At 35.6% G+C, this 18461-nt stretch overlaps 1 long non-coding RNA gene across 1 annotated transcript in view; it reads left to right on the plus strand.

The window, feature by feature from the left end:
- Positions 1–10611: 10611 nt before the first annotated feature.
- The window catches only part of LOC140607487 (uncharacterized), a 111192-nt gene continuing 103342 nt past the window's right edge, over positions 10612–18461 (plus strand). The window contains exon 1 of the long non-coding RNA XR_012009486.1: positions 10612–10717. This is a non-coding gene — a long non-coding RNA (uncharacterized lncRNA). The remainder of the gene's footprint in view (positions 10718–18461) is intronic.

An 18461-nucleotide genomic window follows, 5' to 3' on the forward strand; every position in this document is an offset into this window, starting at 1 on the left:
ATGTGGCAAAATGTAGTCTTCTAATTATTTATTTTGTCAATGTATACCATTGTACTTTGTTTATAAAAAAGATCAATAAATGTTCGTTTGAATATATGAACAAATGATCTATATCCCAAGTTCTCACATATAAATTCTCCCTGTGGAGTCTATTGGTTTCAAACAGATTTCACTGTTTCTAGGAAATACAAGAAAAAGACAAATATGAAAACCTGAAATGCTGCCATTTTTCTCTTTATTTAGAAAGTTGTTCACTTCACAATGAAGTGAAATGTGCTGCCCACAGAATCTGGGATCATTTCAGATGGGACTAGGTGACATTGTTTTTCAAAATCACACTTAAGTATTTTAACTGAGCTGTAAGTTATGTTATTGCCTTAGTCCACTAGGTTGTGATTCTGGCTGTAAGTGTAGTAGTTTGCAAGATAAATATTTAGCCATACACTTCATGTCTGAGCCCATAAAATACAATATTCACTAGTTGGTTTTAAGCCTATGAGAAATGCTAGCATGAAATGAGTATCTCTTTTCTATGGCAATTTAAAGCAAATTAACAGTGACAGTAATGCCATTTTCGTTGGCAAAACACTTCATCCTTTTTGTCAACAGCTTTCTAAAATTTTGAAGTTTAAACTGATTTTGAGTTTATAGGGTACAGAGGGAGGTGGATAAATGCATTTTTCATTCTTATGTTTTCAACTTTAGTGGAGACATAAAAGAAAGAAACATTTACATTTTTTTTACAAGCCCACCTTTTACAAACCTACCAATGAAAAATGACAGGATATATATTATACCCATATTAAAGCTAGAAATATTTACCTTCAATAAGCCAAGGAAACCAATTTATAATGGAAACCTGCTCCTAATCCCTTTGGAGGAAGAAGCTTGGAATGAAAGATTACAACGTGTGGTTTTCTAACAAGATTAGAAAAAGCTAAAAAGCCAAGCAACTGCAATATTAATTAATCATATTTAGGGAAGTACTATTACAATAAGGGTTTTGTGAAAGCATGGGTCTGATATAATTTTGAAGTACCAAGTGATCTTAATTCAGGTTTTGCTTAAAAGAACAAAGGGTTTGCTTTCAGAATAAGATATGCTTTGCTAACCTGTACTTTCCTCTTAACACTACTCATTGTTCTTTTTTTTTTTTACTACTCATTGTTCTTGCACACACTGCAACACCTGTACACTACTTTCTTCCCCACCTAAATTGAAACCATCCCAAATTATCTTCAGATTCAGAAACACGTCTCCATGCCTTTGTAAATGAGGTGTTTGCTTTGTTTGCTTGTTTTTGTTTTGTTTTGTTTTGCCTGAAAACCCATTTCCTACCTCTGCATAAATGCTTCCAGCCAAAATTGCAACTTCCTGAGTAGATGAAGGCCCCTTTTACTTTCTGCTCCCTTTGACCTTTATATGTACCTTCTTTGCAGCGCTTAAGGCAAAGTATTGTAGATCTCATCTGCATGTCTCTCACCCCAAATGGACTCTTTTTTCCCCTTGTGCCTCAGTACAGGTCTCCCCTTAGAACCTCTCAATACAATTTTTCAAATAAATAGGGATTTTTTTGGAAAAATTTTATTCCTAGGATGAATTTCATCCATGGTTGCCATGGCCTGAAAAGAACAGCTTTTGATGTCAGCCAGCTGTTTTTTTCTCCTAAATCTCTCAGTTCCCTTTCACAATAGTGTATTTCTCTTCCAATTTACCAACTTTAAAAATAGGATCTGTGCTGAAGACTTTGCTTGTCTTAGTTAAGCATGGCGAGATTCTCAGTAATTAGTGCTTGTAAAACACCGCAAGGTTCTCAGATGAATTAAAGTGTGAAATCTTATTACAAGCAGTATATTGCTGGAGTAACAAACCGGCATGGCAAATTACACCATTTCCTAGTCTCTATTGCTTTTAAGGAACAATGCAATTCATAATTATCCATAAGTATTGACTGGCTTGCCTCCTGCTATTGAGACTGCCAGATTAGCTCTCCTCCCTGCACTTGGTTGGTTTGAGGGTATATAGGAAATTTCCTTCTTCCAAATGATATTTTATTTGGCAGCCTCAGATGCTCGTGTCTGTTGAAAAAGCTTTCTGCACAAACACAAAGAAATTATTGTGCTCGTCAGAGACAAAATAGTTTAAAATGATACAAATTCTCTCTAATTACCATCCGTGAGTACTTGCAGGTTCGCTGCAGCAATAGATATTTTAGGCTGCCTCCTCACCTCCAGAGGGAGGGGGTCTGGTAATTTTTGCTTCCAATAAGCAATTTGCTGTATTAAAACTATACACCATCTAAACATTCGGTGAGACAGCAACAGAAGAATTAGTCATGAACTGAGTTTTGCTATTAGACTGGGGTAGGGGGTGGGCAGATATAGGAACGTGGAGTAAGCCAACTTGGCTTTGCATGCCATCCAACCCAAATGCTGAAACTGTAGCTATATATAAATTTCATATGTGTTTCATGCTGTGGAGGAATAAAAGAAACACCTAAAACTCAGCATAATGGACAAATTAGTTTAGTAATTACTATAAAGCACATCAAGCTGGTAATGATTAATAGTCATAAAGGCTTTTGTTTCCCTTTGTGCAAATAACCACCTATGTCAACAAATTTGATAACAGTTATTTTATCAAAGAGTGGAGTTTCTTGGATATCTTCTGCTTTCTTTTGACTCCCAGTAGTCATAATTAATATAATAAAACCCCCATTATAAAATCATTAGTGTAAATGCAAATAAGGTCTTGCATTGTTAATGCCCCCACCAGGCCCTTAATCACTTGAAATGTCACACTGCATTAAGAATAACATCGATTACATATGATAAAAACATGCAATGCAAAAAAATATTAAAGTGGTATTTTCAAGCTATTATCTAGAGCAGAAGGGCTTTAAAAATTAATTTCTTTTTGGAGCTTTGAATATTTTAGGAGCTAAAGACCTCATTAATTTATCAGTGAAAGCCTTGGGTCCCAAAAAGACCTTTTGGCCTTTTCTCATTTTCCTAGCTGTATCCCCCAGACCCCACCCGTTCATTCTTCTTGCCTTTTTAAAAGTTTTTCTCATTAAATAAATGTTTGAAGAGATGTTTCTACAACATTTTAAAGATACTGAAGTAGTTTAATCTTGAAGATGCATTCTTTTTTTTTTTTTTTTGAAGGTGCATTCTAAATGCCTTACTTTTTAATATTCTTTATTTGAGGGGTAGGTGAAATGTGCTGTCAGATATGGCAGAGATTGGAGAAGATGCAAAACGTTAATGGTAATAGTTATTCTGGAGTGAGGACTTTGCTGAGAATAAAGAAGCAACAGATATTCTTCACTGAAAGAATGCCTTATAATTACAAAAGATATTAGAATTTACCCAGCTCTACCTTCTACAGTATCTTTGGCTATGAGTGAGGCAAATCAAAATACTGACTATTTAAAAGTTTAACAAACTTTTGTTAAGTTCATTGGAAAGTTATCTACTTTGTCAGGGAAAAATTATGGAAAAAAAAAAGAAGAAGAACAATGATCACTGTGTGTCCTGTATTGTGCAAAGTTCTAGTTATAGCCACCTTACCTTGTGTTTGAACTAACAACCCCATAAAGTGGTTAAACAACAACCTGAAAATAGTTCCAATGATTTTGATCCATAGAAATGTAATTAGTTGTGACTAATGGAATGCAATTCGATTTTACTTCTTTTTTGTAAATTGCCATTTATGTCTCTTTGCAAATTCACTTCAGCATTTCTTATATGTTTATTATATGTGGTACTTTGAATTCTCTTTTGAAACTATCCTAATGCTTGCCTGGTTCCTTATCAATGAATGAGTTAAATAACACACTTTATTTTACATTGGTCTGAGATTCATGATTCTATCTTTAAAAAGTAATCCTTTAGCATTATATTCATAGTAGAAAACAGACCTCTGCAACATCCTAAGGGAACCAATTTAAATCTTTATCCTATACTCTATCTACCCTGACCCCATATTTCTTAGCTTTTTGCCAGTGCTTCTGTAGAAAACCTCTGGCCAACAGTGAATTTCATCCCCCCTCACCTCATGATTTCTAGGTCTATAAAAATCATGAGACACAGGATGACCCAAACAAATACTTAGAATATAATGGTAGAGATACTATCAGGAATTTAGAAGTGTATTGTCAGGAATTTAAAGGTTCTGCCTCACTGAAAAGCCCATCACTTGCTCTTCTACATCTTTAATCATCAGAATTGTATTTATGCTTTGTCAGGGATCAATGACTTTGATAGCAGTGATAACAGAATACCAAAAAGTAGATTCAAATGACATTCTGGTTGGCACTTTTTTTTTTTTTATTTCCTTGGTTTTATAAAATTTAAGTCTATCATTTGTCCTTGTACAATCTAAAATTTTGTAGCTCTTCTGTGGAAATCACAAAGGCAGGAGCAGAGTAGATAAAAACTTACTTCCTTAAAAGAATAGGAAGAGGCCATTTTCAAAGAAAAGCAAAAATGATAGGATTGGAACCCTCAACTTCCTTTCAGGAAATATTCCTAGATTAGCCTTTTGTACATAGAGGTTATCAGTTCTTTGCAGGCCTTTTTTTTTTTTTTTTTTAAGATTGTATTTATTTATTTGAGAGAGACTGAGCATGAGAAAAAGTGAGCATGAACAGAGAGAAAGGGAAGGAGAGGGACAAGCAGATTCCCTGCTGAGCAGGAAGCTTGACTCAGGGCTCCATCCCAGGACCCGAAGATTGTGACCTGAGCTAAAGGCAGACACTTAACAGACTGAGCCACTCATACATCCTTTGCAGGCCTTTATAAGGAATGGGAAACCAATTTATGGAACAGGTAAAATGTTTCTTACACAAATACAAAGCTTTGGAGATATTGGTATACTATAGGTCCCATATCAAGAAAAAAATTACACCTCTCTATGTAGTAGATATGAACCACGTCAAAGAAAATATCATTTTTGATATCCATTTCAAAAAGATGCCTAACTCTCAGATTGGAAATTTGAACTGAAAATGTTTAGATGAGTAGAGGAGATCTGTTACCCAGTCTTTTGCTTTTAACTGACAATGAGGTCAGAATGTTTGAGTGTGTCATTCTAGAGGTGAGTCACAAGCAACTTACAAGGTTGGGTAGTAACTAGACAAGCGAGAACCTAGTAAGACTCTTTCCTGGAAACTAGCTAGCTAGTCTAGTACAAGAGTAGAATCCCATGAAATTTCTAAGCCAAGTGGTTTACAGCTCTTGGAATGATTGTGTTTATTTCACTTTTGTTATTTCTTTATGTTTGGAAAAGTCTTAGTCTTCTTGATATCTCCAGTCTTTATTAGTTAGATGAGAGGATTGAAAAAATATATATTTGGTTCCAGTTCAATCAGAATATTAAAAGGATTGAAGTAAACCCTGGGGGCCAATGTGCATTGGCAGTAGGAATATGAAATAGAAAACAAAACTCAGGAAAATGAAAGGATGATAGAGTACCTATGCGTTAGCCATTTCTTCTTATAGAAATTCCTTCCTATTGGTTAGAAATCTGAACTCATTGAATTAAGGAGGTTCTTCTTAACTAATAGCATCTCTAACAGAATAAAAAAAGGGATGGGTAGACTGAGAAATTTGTAATAGTCTAGGATGTATAGTATGTTTGTATCATAAACATTTTTTGGAAGAAAGAAACAAAAATTTAAAAAATACATTTCATCCACCTTGGGTATTTTGCCTTTGTAACATACATGTAACTAAGCATGAGTCAGAGAACAAATAAATTAGCTTCGGTGCTGTTCCTAGTAAGTAGATATTAGAGTTCCAACAACAAGAGATGCCATGGGAGTCTGGACTGCTGGATAAAGGAGGATCTTTAAAGAAACAAATACCTTTCTTAAGAGCAGCTTCCTCTAAGGAAGGAAAAAAAGGAAGGAAATAAGAGGAACAAAAAAGTAAGAGAAGGATGCAGGGAGGGAGGCAGAGAAGGAAGGAAAGAAAGAAAGAAGGAAGGAAAGGGAAAATATTACTTTGAGGGAGAAAGATGCTATATAAAGTGGTAGTCACTTTCATTTCTTTACTTCTTTTCATCTGGGATGAAAAGTGAGTTACACAGTAATGTGGGAAATCAGAAGACACAATTGAGAATATGCCTCAGCACAGAGTTTACTATGGGTGCTAAAACATTTCGCAAATTAAGCTTTTCACTAAGCCCTTAAAAAAGCAGTTTGAAAGATCCCCCAACTTTTCAGCACCACAAGCAAGGTGAAGGAAATTCAGAAGTCTGAAATAGGGTGACCCAGAAATTTTCAGCTTTTATATACCTTTTACACAGTTATTTATTTTATTATCTATACTTTTCAGTAATGTTGCATTTACTCTAAGCTAAAAGATTTGAACAAAATATACCTATATCATGTATCAAATATTTTTATAATTTGGGAAGTCACAAATAAAGGCAATATTTTAAGAATAAGCTATTAGAAAAATTCTTAGAAAGGTGCATGGCACCCAACATCCACTGCCTTCAGTTTGAAGTGATTGTGTGTTTATAGTATGTCCTATGCCATGATGAATGGCTGGGAAAAAAAAAAAAAAAAGACCAAATTTTATTCTAGCACCTTTTAGTTCTTTTTTATATCTATTACATTTTTCCTTAATAAGTTTATGTTCTTCTTTAAATCATTAAGCACACTGAACACATTTATAATAATTGATTTTAAGTCTTTGTCTATCATCGTTGTCATTTTAGATTTTGTTTCTGTTGACTGATTTCTTTCCCCAAGTGATACTATATTTTAGTATTTTTTGGCAGATCTAGAAATCTGTATTATATGCTAGACTTCATGAGTATTATACTCAGTGTCTGGATTTTGTTTTCTTCCTTTTAAAAGTGTTGGGGTTTGTTTTGATAGATAATTAAATTATTTGCAGATCAGTTTGATCTATTCAAGGCCCATTTAAAGCATTATTACTAGGGAAGGTCTGCATCAGCCTTTATTCTAGAAATAAGCTACCCTTACTACTATGGTGTGAGTAGTCTGGAATATCACCCGAATGGTTCAAGTATTAAAAAAGAATGCTCCCTTCTGGATGGTTGAGGTAAATTGTCTCTGTTTTGTGTAAGCTTTGTAAATTGTTCAGATTATAATGTGCCAGTTACTTTTTACCCAGTGTCAAGGATCTTCACCCTATGCATACATACACCTTATCACTTGCAACAAATTCATGGAAACCTCTATAGAGATTTCTGGAGCCCCCACCTTCACTACTTCCCCATGGCTCTCTTCTCTCCAGAATCCAGCCCAGAAACTTCCCATGGCTTTGAGATTCAATCTATCTCCTCAAGAGAGCAAGCTCTCAAGAAAGTAAACCCTCCTCAAGAGAGCTGCTTGGATCCCATGCTTTATACCATAGTCTAACATGTACCTCCAGGTAGAAGGCAAGAGCAGTAGGGCTCACTTATTCACTTGTGTCCTTTTCATGAAGGATCACAGTCATGAACTATGTGTTGTCCAATCTCTGAAAACATTTTTTGTATTTTTTCCTCAGTTTTCTAATTGTTTACAGTGGGATAATGTTTATTTCTTATTATTCCATCATTTTATTCCATCATTTGAGACTAATAAGAAAATATGATGATTGAGCACATTAACAGGACTGTCACTGAGTGATGGTCATTAATACTTTAATTTTCCTATTTCAGATATGTCTGGGAATGGTCTTAAAGCAGTCAACTAAGAGTAAAAATAGAACTCCTCCAGAAGACAGAAGTATATTTGTCTGATGTTTTTCAGCAGAATTTTAATTTATATAGTTTTTTAGTTTGAGCATGGAGTTAGTTGAGGGGATAGGGTAGTACTATCTTAAATTCTGGATATTAGGTACAATTACGGCATCAAGGAAGAGTGCAAGAGCAGCTTTTTGTGTCAGATATAAATGATTTAGAACTCAGCTTAGTTGTTTTATTAGCTATGAAATTTTACTCAATTTCTCTGAGCCTCAGTCTAATTCTGTATAATACAGATATAATAATACTTGCATTATACAGTTTTTATAAGGTTTACTTGAGAAGTTACATAAATAACCTCCAACAGTTCTTGGAAGTGTTGTAAAATGCTAGTTTCCTTCCATTGGACTGATTCAAGAGATTTATTGAGATTTATTAAAGATTTATTAAACTTTGCAGAGAATATTTCTTTCAAAGCAGAGAACGCTGAAATTTGGGAAAGAGGAACATGTTTCTATATGGTGTTTCAGAGAATCATAGACTGTTAGAAGTAAAATAGCGCCTAGAAATAATCTCCAGAGATTTTATCCTTTTCATTTTCCCCAATACATTTCTTTTTAAAAAATCAATCTTATTTGGAGCCTGTGCAGGTTATTCTCCATTTGATTTCTCCCAGACATTCTCCACATTTCTCTGCCCTACTCTGTTCCCCAGAGGCAGAATCCTATGGGGGTTTCTTGCTCTCTGCTTTTGGTTGTATTTGGATAGTAAGGGGAAACACCAAGAACGTGGAGGACAAGGTGGAGAAGGAGAGGCCAATGCATTTTCTGCATTTCTGCTCTAGGTCCTTCCTGTATTAATTCTGAATTTTTGCAGTGCTGGTGAGTATCTTCACAGGTCACCAGAGAAGTTCCTTCTGCACAGTTCTAACTCATTTAGCTCCCATTAAAGATAAAGCTGTTTCTTCATTTTGTCTTTTCAGGCCTAGAGGTGGCAAAGCTTATCCCTGAGTGCTTAGATTCTTCAGCCTTGCCCATACCTCTTTCAAAAGTGTTCTAATGAAATTCTCTTCACTTGTAACCATTTTGAGTTGAATTTTAATATCTGTCAAATCCTGACTACATTCATTTCCTGAGGCCATAGAAACAACCACAAACTGGGTGGCTTAAACAACAGAAATTTTATTTTTTTAGGGCACTTCTAGAGTTTAAAATCAGGATGTGGGTAGGGCTCTGCTCTCTCCGAAGGCCCTAGTGGACAATCTTTCCTCGTGTGCTCATGCTTCTGATGGTTCCAGGAGCTCCTGGGCTTATTGCTACATTGCTCCAATCTCTGCCTCCATCTTCAAATGGTGACTCCTCAGTCTCCCCTTCTGTCTCTTGTGAGAATGAGTCATCAGATTTCAGGTCCACCAGCATAATCCAGGATGATACCATCTCAAGATCCCAAACTTAATTATACCTTTGGCAAAGACACTTTTGTGAAATGAAGTCACATTTATACCTTCTAATACATAAACATATCTTGGGGTGCCTGGTGGCTCAGTAGGCCAAGCATCCAACTCTTGATATCGGCTCAGGTAGTGATCTCAGGGTCATGAGGTTGATCCCTGGGTCAGACTCCAAATTCAGCGGGGAGTCTGCTTGAAAGAGTTTCTCTCTCCCTCTCCCTCTGCCCCCCCAAATAAATAAATAAATCTTTAAAAATATACATAAGCATATATTTTTGGGAGCCACTAAGACCCATACAAGCTCCTAATACTTAAAATGATTTACCGAAGTTAGTAGGACTTTTAGACGGGGCTTTCTTCATTCCTAGCATTTGGGTAGCTAAAAGACTAATCATATAGACAGTATCATTTATTATGCTGGTAGGAAAATTAGGCTTTTGTGGCAAGGTTAATTCCTGCTTTTTGGCTGTTTTCTATTTAGCAGGGGAAACATGATTATTGCCTTTTAACCTAATGATTTTTTAAGCTATAGCTCAGGTAAATAAATATGGAAGATTTCCTTGCACTACATTACCATCCAATAAACACCGGTAAGTACAATACTTGCCCTCTCACAGCTCTGTAAATTAAAGTAAATTGAAGAGAAGAACATGAAAGCAACTTCGAAATGTGTTTTGTCAACAGACACCAGGACTTCTAAAGTTATATGAAAGGATTACCCTCTCCTTGTTTGTTAGAGTGATTCTTAACATTTGGTGTTTGCTGTCTCCAGTGGGATTTCCAAAACTTAAAATCAGAGAAAGCAGCAGTTTTTTAGACTGTCAAGCTGGCTCTGGTATGAAAAAGAATTGTTTCCTCATCTGGTATAACGTGTCTGATTTGGGGAAGTGGGAAATTCTTATTAGTCTCTCCCTAGTGTGGATCTCGGCAGTGTCACTTCTGGTTTATCTATCCCAAAATGTTTGAGTCAACTCTCTGGATCATGGTCTAGTAATCCAGGCAAAAACAAATATGCTTGCTTACCCCAAGGAATTGTCAAATAGCTTAGACTGCACTCCTAGGACTTCATATTCTCCTCATTATGTTTCAAAGTCTGCCAGGCTAGAGTCTGTTGATCTTCAGTGCCCTGGTTTTGTTTTTTTTGATGTACTCTGGCTCAATAGCACATTCTAACAGGCAGTGCAGATGGAAACTCCTTAGTTAAAATATTCAGGAGAGAAGAGAGAATTAAGCCTACCATAGCATTTTCCAAGCAGACTAGGAAGGCTAAAAATAAAATTTTGTTGTGTTTTTGCTCCTGGTAATTTTATTTGTAGTTTATGGGGAAAAACGCTGACACTTAGTGAATGTGCAGGCCATTGTTTTTGTCAGCACTTCACCTTAATTCATTAATTTCACAAAGGATTATTGAGAATCTTTTATAGCAAACCGTCTTCTAGGTTCTGGGGTTACTATGGTAATCTAAAGAGACATAGCCTTTGCTCTCATGGAAATTACTTTCTAGAAGTAATAAAAAGAAAATAAACAAAGTAATTATGCAAGAGAGAAGAAAATAAACAGGTAATGTCATAAAACAATACAGATTAGCAGGTTATTTTTGCCTAGATGGTAGGAGTCAGGAATATACTAGCTAATTTTGTAAAAAAAAAAAAAAAAAGACATTTGAGGTTCTTTGAGGCAGCTTGAGCAAATAGGTCAGGTTTCTGGTGCATACTCTCTGATGCTACTTCTGTTTCACCTCTTATAACCAGATAGCCAAAATTCTGATCTTCCCTCAACCACTGAAGGAAGGATCCAATTTCTCTGGTATCTAATAGTCTGTTGAAACTAAAGACTCCATGAGTGTACATTATATTCCATGAATGGTGAGAATGAAATCTCTTTATTCTTTTATTGTTTTCTCCTTCACTAGATCTTAGGGATCTCAGGCATGGAGTTAAATCTTGGCTTGTTTCACTCATAGGTTGGGAGTCTATTTTGTCCTCTGAGCAAATTAGTCCTTAAAGTGCTTGCTACATGGTTACTTAACTCTTTTTCTAGGCAGATTTTTTTTCTTATTGCAAATTAAATATGGAAAGTTATTCCATAATAGGCCTAATAATGTCCATGCATCTTAAGAAAGACCAACTAAAACAATTATAGCAATTGAACTAATGCAATCAGCCTTGTGTTGGGAATGTGCATCTCCATGTTGATGAATGTTCTCTATTTAATTAAAATATATTGATCATGGCACATTTGTCTTTATCAGAATGACCGCGGATGGTCTTTTGAGGAATTATTGTTTATCGGTTTGGGAAACTAATAGGCAGCTTTAAAAGAATATGTAGGTCTTCAAATTTATTTTCTGCTTTCTAAGTAGTTACATATTGCTCTTAGTTAAAATATGCTGTCTTGCCTGCTTAAAGCTTCCTTTAGAAGATATGTAGGTGGTAATAAACACTAATTAGTTCATGTGACCATTCAGCAAACTACTTTGGAAGAATCCAATGATTTGCTGCACAAATATCAGCTCTTTAATGGAATGTCTGATGTGAAGTGATTACAGATTTATAAAGGATGTAGACTTAAACCAAAGTTATTAAGTCTCTTGTGATCAATTCACCTGATGTCGGGGGAAACAATTTAAAGAGAAGCTGTCCTAAATTAATATGTTAGCAAGGGTCACACCTACCGGAATTTGCAATTGCGCTTGGGGGTATAGTTCATTCTTTAAGTGGAAACTGGCTAATAAGAAGGAAATTATAATTTGCTTTTGGATATAATTCTGAAAAATACATGCATGCCTAATGTATTTTCTGAACAAATTAACATTTGGCTTGAATGTTCAAATACCAAATGAAATGTCCTCCAAGTACAATATCTAAGCTACACAGAGTCAATATTTTAGGGTATATTAAACATGCGTGGTGAGCTGTAAACAACTTAAACCCTTAAATCATGACCAATTCTTAGTGTCTACCCCAAAGTACTATCTGAGAAATTTCCTAAAGTTTTAAAATGTCCTTTCTTAAATAATTATACTGTGATAGAGACCTTCACACACCAAAAAAGCAATCTGGAATTCTGTTAGAACAGATAAGAAGGGGATCTGACTAGCTGGAGGGGTCAAGGAAAATGTCTCTAAAGAAGTAACATGATTTGTGAGATAAAGCATCTCAACTGGCTAAGTAAATCTCCACCTTGGGTTTATATAGCAGTTATGGTTTGCCAGCTATCTAAAAGCCATTTAAAAGCCCTTCTCCCTTGCTGCCTCTCTTACACCGAAGGGTGGGCATATAGCTCAGCTGTGAATGTGAGACAAGAATAATAAGAATAATAAGACAAGAAATCTGGGAAGATTTGTTTTCCCAGTCAAAAAGAAAGATGCAACCAGCAAAACTCCCTCCTTTTGGTTTTCTGCTTTTAACATGGCAGAGATGGCCGCTGTCTTGGTGTCCTGAAGCAAGGGGATATGGTCAAAGAAATCATAGAGATGGTAGCTAGACAACTGTCACGTCATAGAAACCACAGTGGTATCCACCTACGTCTAAATTTTATGTTATTGGCATTTGTTTTCCTACTTAAGCCCCGGTGTCTGGTTTTGTTACTTGCTGCAGAAAGCAACTGAAATGTTACAACTACAAATCTAGTATAAGTAATGGTGTGATTAACTAACAATCTAATGCAATCTTGGGCTGCATTAGTAGAAATAAATATGACCTGATGAAAGATATTGATATGCTAATAATACCAGTTTTCCATACAACACCGCAGGAAGAAGAAAAAAAGCCAACAGAATGTGGGAGGTGGGGTAGGAAGGGCAGGAATAGGAGGGTGAAGGTGATTGCACTATGAATTGAAATGCTTCAGTTGAAGACTTTTAACTCTAGAGAACAAACTGATGGTTATCCGAGGGGAGGTAGTTGGGCGATGGGTGAAATAGGTAATGGGGATTAAGGAGAGCACTTGTCACTATGAGCACTGAACAGTGTATAGAGTTGTTGAATCACTACAGTGTATGCTTCAAACTAATAGAACACTGTAAATAATTGTACTGGCATTAAAATTTAAAAACTTAATAAAAATATAAATAAATGTTTCAGTTGAGAATTAGGGTGTTTCTTGTGAAAATATTTTTATTTTTTTAAATGTTTTTTAAAGATTGTATTTATTTATTTGAGAGAGAGAAAGAAGGCACACAAGCAGGGATGGGAGCAGAGAGAGAAGCAGGCTCTCTGCTGAGCAGGGAGCCCATGTGGAGTTCAATCCCAAGACTCTGGGATCATGACTTGGGCCAAAGGCAGATGCTTTACTGACTTAGCCACCCAGGAGCCCCTGTGAAAATATTTTTAGTATGATATTTTCATATGAATTATGTTTTATAATTACAGGTATAACATCATTTTTGTTGTTTTGTTGTTTTTTTTTTAACAAGAAAAGGAGGTGATTTATATTTTATGTCTCTACATTTCTTGCATGTTGGGGTATTATAGAATCTCTGAAGTCAGGCCAGTAAGAATTTAATTTTTGATTTAATCATTAGTTTTGGAATTGAGGCAAGTTACTTAACATTTTTGAGGCTTGTTCTCATTTGTAAAACTGGAAGATTAAGAGTATTGATGCTTAATCCCTAGAAAATACTATAGGAAGTCAGAAGGAAGAACTGATACTCCAAGGGTGGCCTTGGAGAACCTCACTGAGAAGGCACATGAACAGTTGAATCAAAGTGATTATGATTTCAATAAACATATACATTTGGAAACAAACAAACAAACCAAAAATACTATAGACAGAATAAAGAAGAGAAGGAAAGGAGTAGAGAAAAGAGAAAAAAGAGCCAAAACCATAGTGAGAATTCACGTTCCCCCACTGGGACTTCCTGAAAACACACTTAGTGGAGGGGAAAGTGAGTAGACTTGTGTTTTGGCTTCGGAACATCTGAGATATTCCTTTGAACAGATGACTCTTTCAGAAAGCTTGCCACATGCTTATTTACCTCTTTTTTCTAGGCAGATTTTTTTCCCCATTGCAATTTTCCATTGTAAAGCAAGAGAAAGTTGATGAAGCCATTTAATTTGTCAAAAATCTATCTAAAAAGTAGAAATTGAGAACACATCTGCTGAAAATGCAAACTGAAAGAGTTTAATTAGGTAAATTATTGTGTGATGAATCTTTTTTGTTTTGGTGAGGGAGGGTCTAATACTGAGCTTGGTTGGCTGTATGGCACTGTGATTTACTCATAGATTTAACTTCTGAAGTTTTATTTACAAAGGAAAGTCAAATCAATTATTTTATACTTTTATTTTCACGGTGTCTGTTTTTCTTCAGGGAACATATATCTATTTGTTTCTTGATATGTAACACACAAAGCATTATTGATACGTGAATAATTAAATATTCCACCCTCCAGAAGCTTACCAGAAGTAGAAGAGAGAAGATATAACAACACCTTGTCATATTTTCAACAAAAAAAGTTTCAAAGGTTGCAAACATTAACATGCATAATTTTTGCAGTAGAATCTTCTTTGGAGGTGGAAGGGGTGATATGTTGGGGGACCTTGAATACTATCTTGAAGGAGATCCTAAATGAGCCAAGTTTTGAAGGTGAATATGATGTAGTTTTGAACGAAGGTGAGGTCTGGAGCCTAGGGCCAAGAAAGAAGTCTTTGGTGCAAAATGTTGGTTTGTAAAAGCACAGGGACAGGACCCCTGGGCAGAAAGAGCTGCAGTCCTGGGGTTGTGAGGGGTGATTGATTATATACTTGTGATTTGGGGGAAAGGAAAAAGGGAAGTTTTCAAAAGAACTTTCATATGCTAAAGAGGATTTATGAGATACTGGAGGTCTTGCTATTGTCAAGTTAAGGTTGTTTTTCCCTCCAGCAAAGCATTAAGACAGTTGGGAGTTTCCTTCTGAAAGTTAGGTTATTGATCATGCTTTTTTTTGCTTGTAAATCACTGAGACATTTGTAAACTGAAAGAGACTCCTGTCTTGCTGGACTGTGATCTCTGTTAGTTAACCATTTGTTTTTCCTTCCCTTAGCTTTAGGGCAGCCAAGAGTGCCTGAGGAATGCCACATATACCCCACCTGGGAGTGGGAGAAGATTGCAAGGTGTCAGCTGCTACTTGGCCCTCAGCTAGCCTGCTCCCTCATCCTTAATGCCCATCACCCATTTACCCCATGCCCTTTCCTTCTAGAGGATGCATTTTTTTTTTCAAGAGTTTATTTATTCATGAGAGACACACAGAGAGAGAGGCAGAGACAGGCAGAGGGAGAAACAGGCTCCTCACAGGGAGCCTGATGTGGGATATGGGACTCGATCCTGGGACTGGTTATCATGCTCTGAGCCAAAGGCAGACACTTAACCACTGAGCCACCCAGGCATCCTGAGGATCCATTTTTAAATCACTGGGATAAAATTTTGAGATTGTTACAATATTAATTAACACATTTTAATTGGTTTATATTATATATCAACTTATATGCCTACTAGCAGTATATCTAAAAGAATTTATAGTTTTCCTTTACAAAATGAATCATTGCTTTACATATTAGTTTATAAATAGGCAGGAGTAATTTATTTTCCTAGTTTATCTCATAAACAATAGCTTTTCCCACAAAAATCTACTAATAAAAAAAAGTGTTATTAAGAAAATCTTTTAAACTGGAACCTACCAAAAACAAATTTATAGTAATAATAATAATAATAATAATAATAATAATAATAATAAGGAATATTCCATGGCAACTGTCTTGGGACATGCAACTAAAAATACTAGAGAGGGATCCCTGGGTGGCGCAGTGGTTTAGCGCCTGCCTTTGGCCCAGGGCGCGATCCTGGAGACCCGGGATCAAATCCCACATCGGGCTCCAGGTGCATGGAGCCTGCTTCTCCCTCTGCCTATGTCTCTGCCTCTCTCTCTCTCTCTCTCTGTGACTATCATAAATAAATGAAAAAAAAAATTAAAAATACTAGAGAAAGTAAATATATTTGAATTTACATTTAACCGAAATAGATTTTAGTCACAATTGTTAGACGAACAAAATGTTTATGTTTTGCTGTATAAAATTATTGTAGCCCAAATTTGACTTTTTGTAATTAATTCATAAGTAGTACAACAAAGTCATATATAATTGTTTAGATCAATTTTTTCAAAGGCATCTGTTTATCTTTTGTTATTCACTTTCATTCCTTTTTTTTCAAGTGCTTGTCTTGTAGAAAGTATCATTTGTTGTGCCCAAGATTGCCAATTGATTGAGAAACCACCAAGGAGCCGACACCGATGCAAACACAGGAGGGGTCTATTTACAAGCTCCAGAGCAGGGACTTGGACCCCGAAGTGGGTTTCAGCTTAGTTTTAAGGGCTAGTCTAGGGGACCTCCAGGAGCGGGGGAGGGATTTCTCAAGTTCTGTTTACATTCTGATATGGGGCTTTCAGGGCTTTGAGCTCTGTTCTTATTCTAATATGGGGTTTCCTGCCCTTGGCTTGGGCTCTGTTTTTATTCTAATATGGGGCTTTCTAGGACGTTAAGCTGTAAACTTTTTTTCCTGTAACTGAAGTAATGTAAATTTCAGCTCTTATTCACAGGGGCCTGGGATGGCTGGACTTGTGCTAACGCTGAACTTAAAGTGGAATGGCCTTAATTTTCTCCGCCTCCACATCATGGACTTTCTCTTCCTTGAGTATTATCTAGTCTAACTTTCTAGATTCTTACTGAGGATCTATATTAAGGATCTAGATAGTAAGATTAAGGATCTTGTTTATTATTATTTTACAGATGCCTCCAGCAGTTCTCCATCACTCCCATTGCTTTTATAAAATCTTGTGTCTTTGGCTGCATTATTTCTCTTGGTTATTGTTTGATATTGTAGGATATTGTGTTTGTAATATCTGGTAATCAGCAAAAGACTTTTCCAGAGAAACATGGAATGAACTGATGGAAATAGACACTAGAATGAGAGCAGAATATTTGAGTGGAACCCAAGGGACCAATTAAATAATCAATGTATTTGGAAATATTTTCATGTTATGAAAACCTCTGTTTCCTGCAAAATGAGGGAATCATTTGGCCATATGGCATCTTTGTGTCATTTAGAAAAAGGTACCCACTCTCGATAAGACACAGCTCTCCCAATTTGCATGTCTTGGATTCATGCAGAGAATATTGTGCCAATCATACATGGTGGCCAACCTATTGGACACAATTACAAAATTCTGTGGCAATATGAGAATAACAAGTAATTGGACAATTTAGTTACTAAAAAAATGATATTAATAGCAAAATGTATTGATTCAATATAGAAAAACTGCAAAAGTTATTGCAAATAGACAAAATGCTTAGCTGATTGTCACTTTAATTCAATCACTAATGCAGGTGGTCCAATGTAAAGTATTGCCTTTATTAACAGAAAGAAGTCTAATGCCTGCCTTTATGCAGATGAATAAATCAGGTTCTATAGATGTTTTTCTATTTTCTATTTGTTTCTATCCATCCTCAAATTTCTGTCTTTCTTAAGTCAAATATCATCTCTAATATGAGCCTTTGCTTGTCCCCTGATGTGATTTTTCTCTTCACTGAGCTTCTGTAGCTTCTAGATTAGACATTCATTACACCACTTCTCACAATTCTGCTTTGTATTAAAATTATAAATATAAGTCACCCCTTCCTACATAGGGCAATTATGACATTTTGCTTAAAAAAAAAGGTTTCTTAATTCCTTTTCTACTTCTTACTTTAAGCCAAGTTAAATTAGTATTGAATAAACAAATGGATTTCAAAAGATGGAAGTCAAGTGAACTGATGAGAAACATTTCAAGTTTAATTTGAATTATTTTATCTTAGATAGGTTATATTGCTCATGGCACAGAATGTAAAAGAAAAAAGAAATGTATAAATTGATGCATGTCTCTGACCTTTGTCCACTCACTCATGTAATTCCCCTCTTAAGGGGCAGTAGTCTTGCAGTAACTTACTCATCATTTCAGAAATAATCTTTATAAATATAAAGAAATATGTATATATAGTCCATCCTTTTAAGCTCACATTGTAGCATCATATTAAACGTTGTTCTGTACTTTGCTTTATGCTATGAAAATATATTGTGGGGACCTTTCCAAAGACAGTAATTTCTAAAAAGCTTCCTCATTATTATTTTTTTTAACTAATATTGTTTTGAAAGGCATTCAGGATATTTTGAATCTTTTGGTATTACAGAAAAAAAATGTTGCAATTAATAACCCTGTATACACTTAGATATGTATTTTTCTATATATATTCTAGTATATTGGTTAGATCCAGAAACGGAATTTCTGCATCAAAAG

This window comes from Canis lupus, chromosome 16 (genome assembly GCF_048164855.1).
Source record: "Canis lupus baileyi chromosome 16, mCanLup2.hap1, whole genome shotgun sequence".
In the NCBI taxonomy this organism is placed as follows: domain Eukaryota; kingdom Metazoa; phylum Chordata; class Mammalia; order Carnivora; family Canidae; genus Canis; species Canis lupus.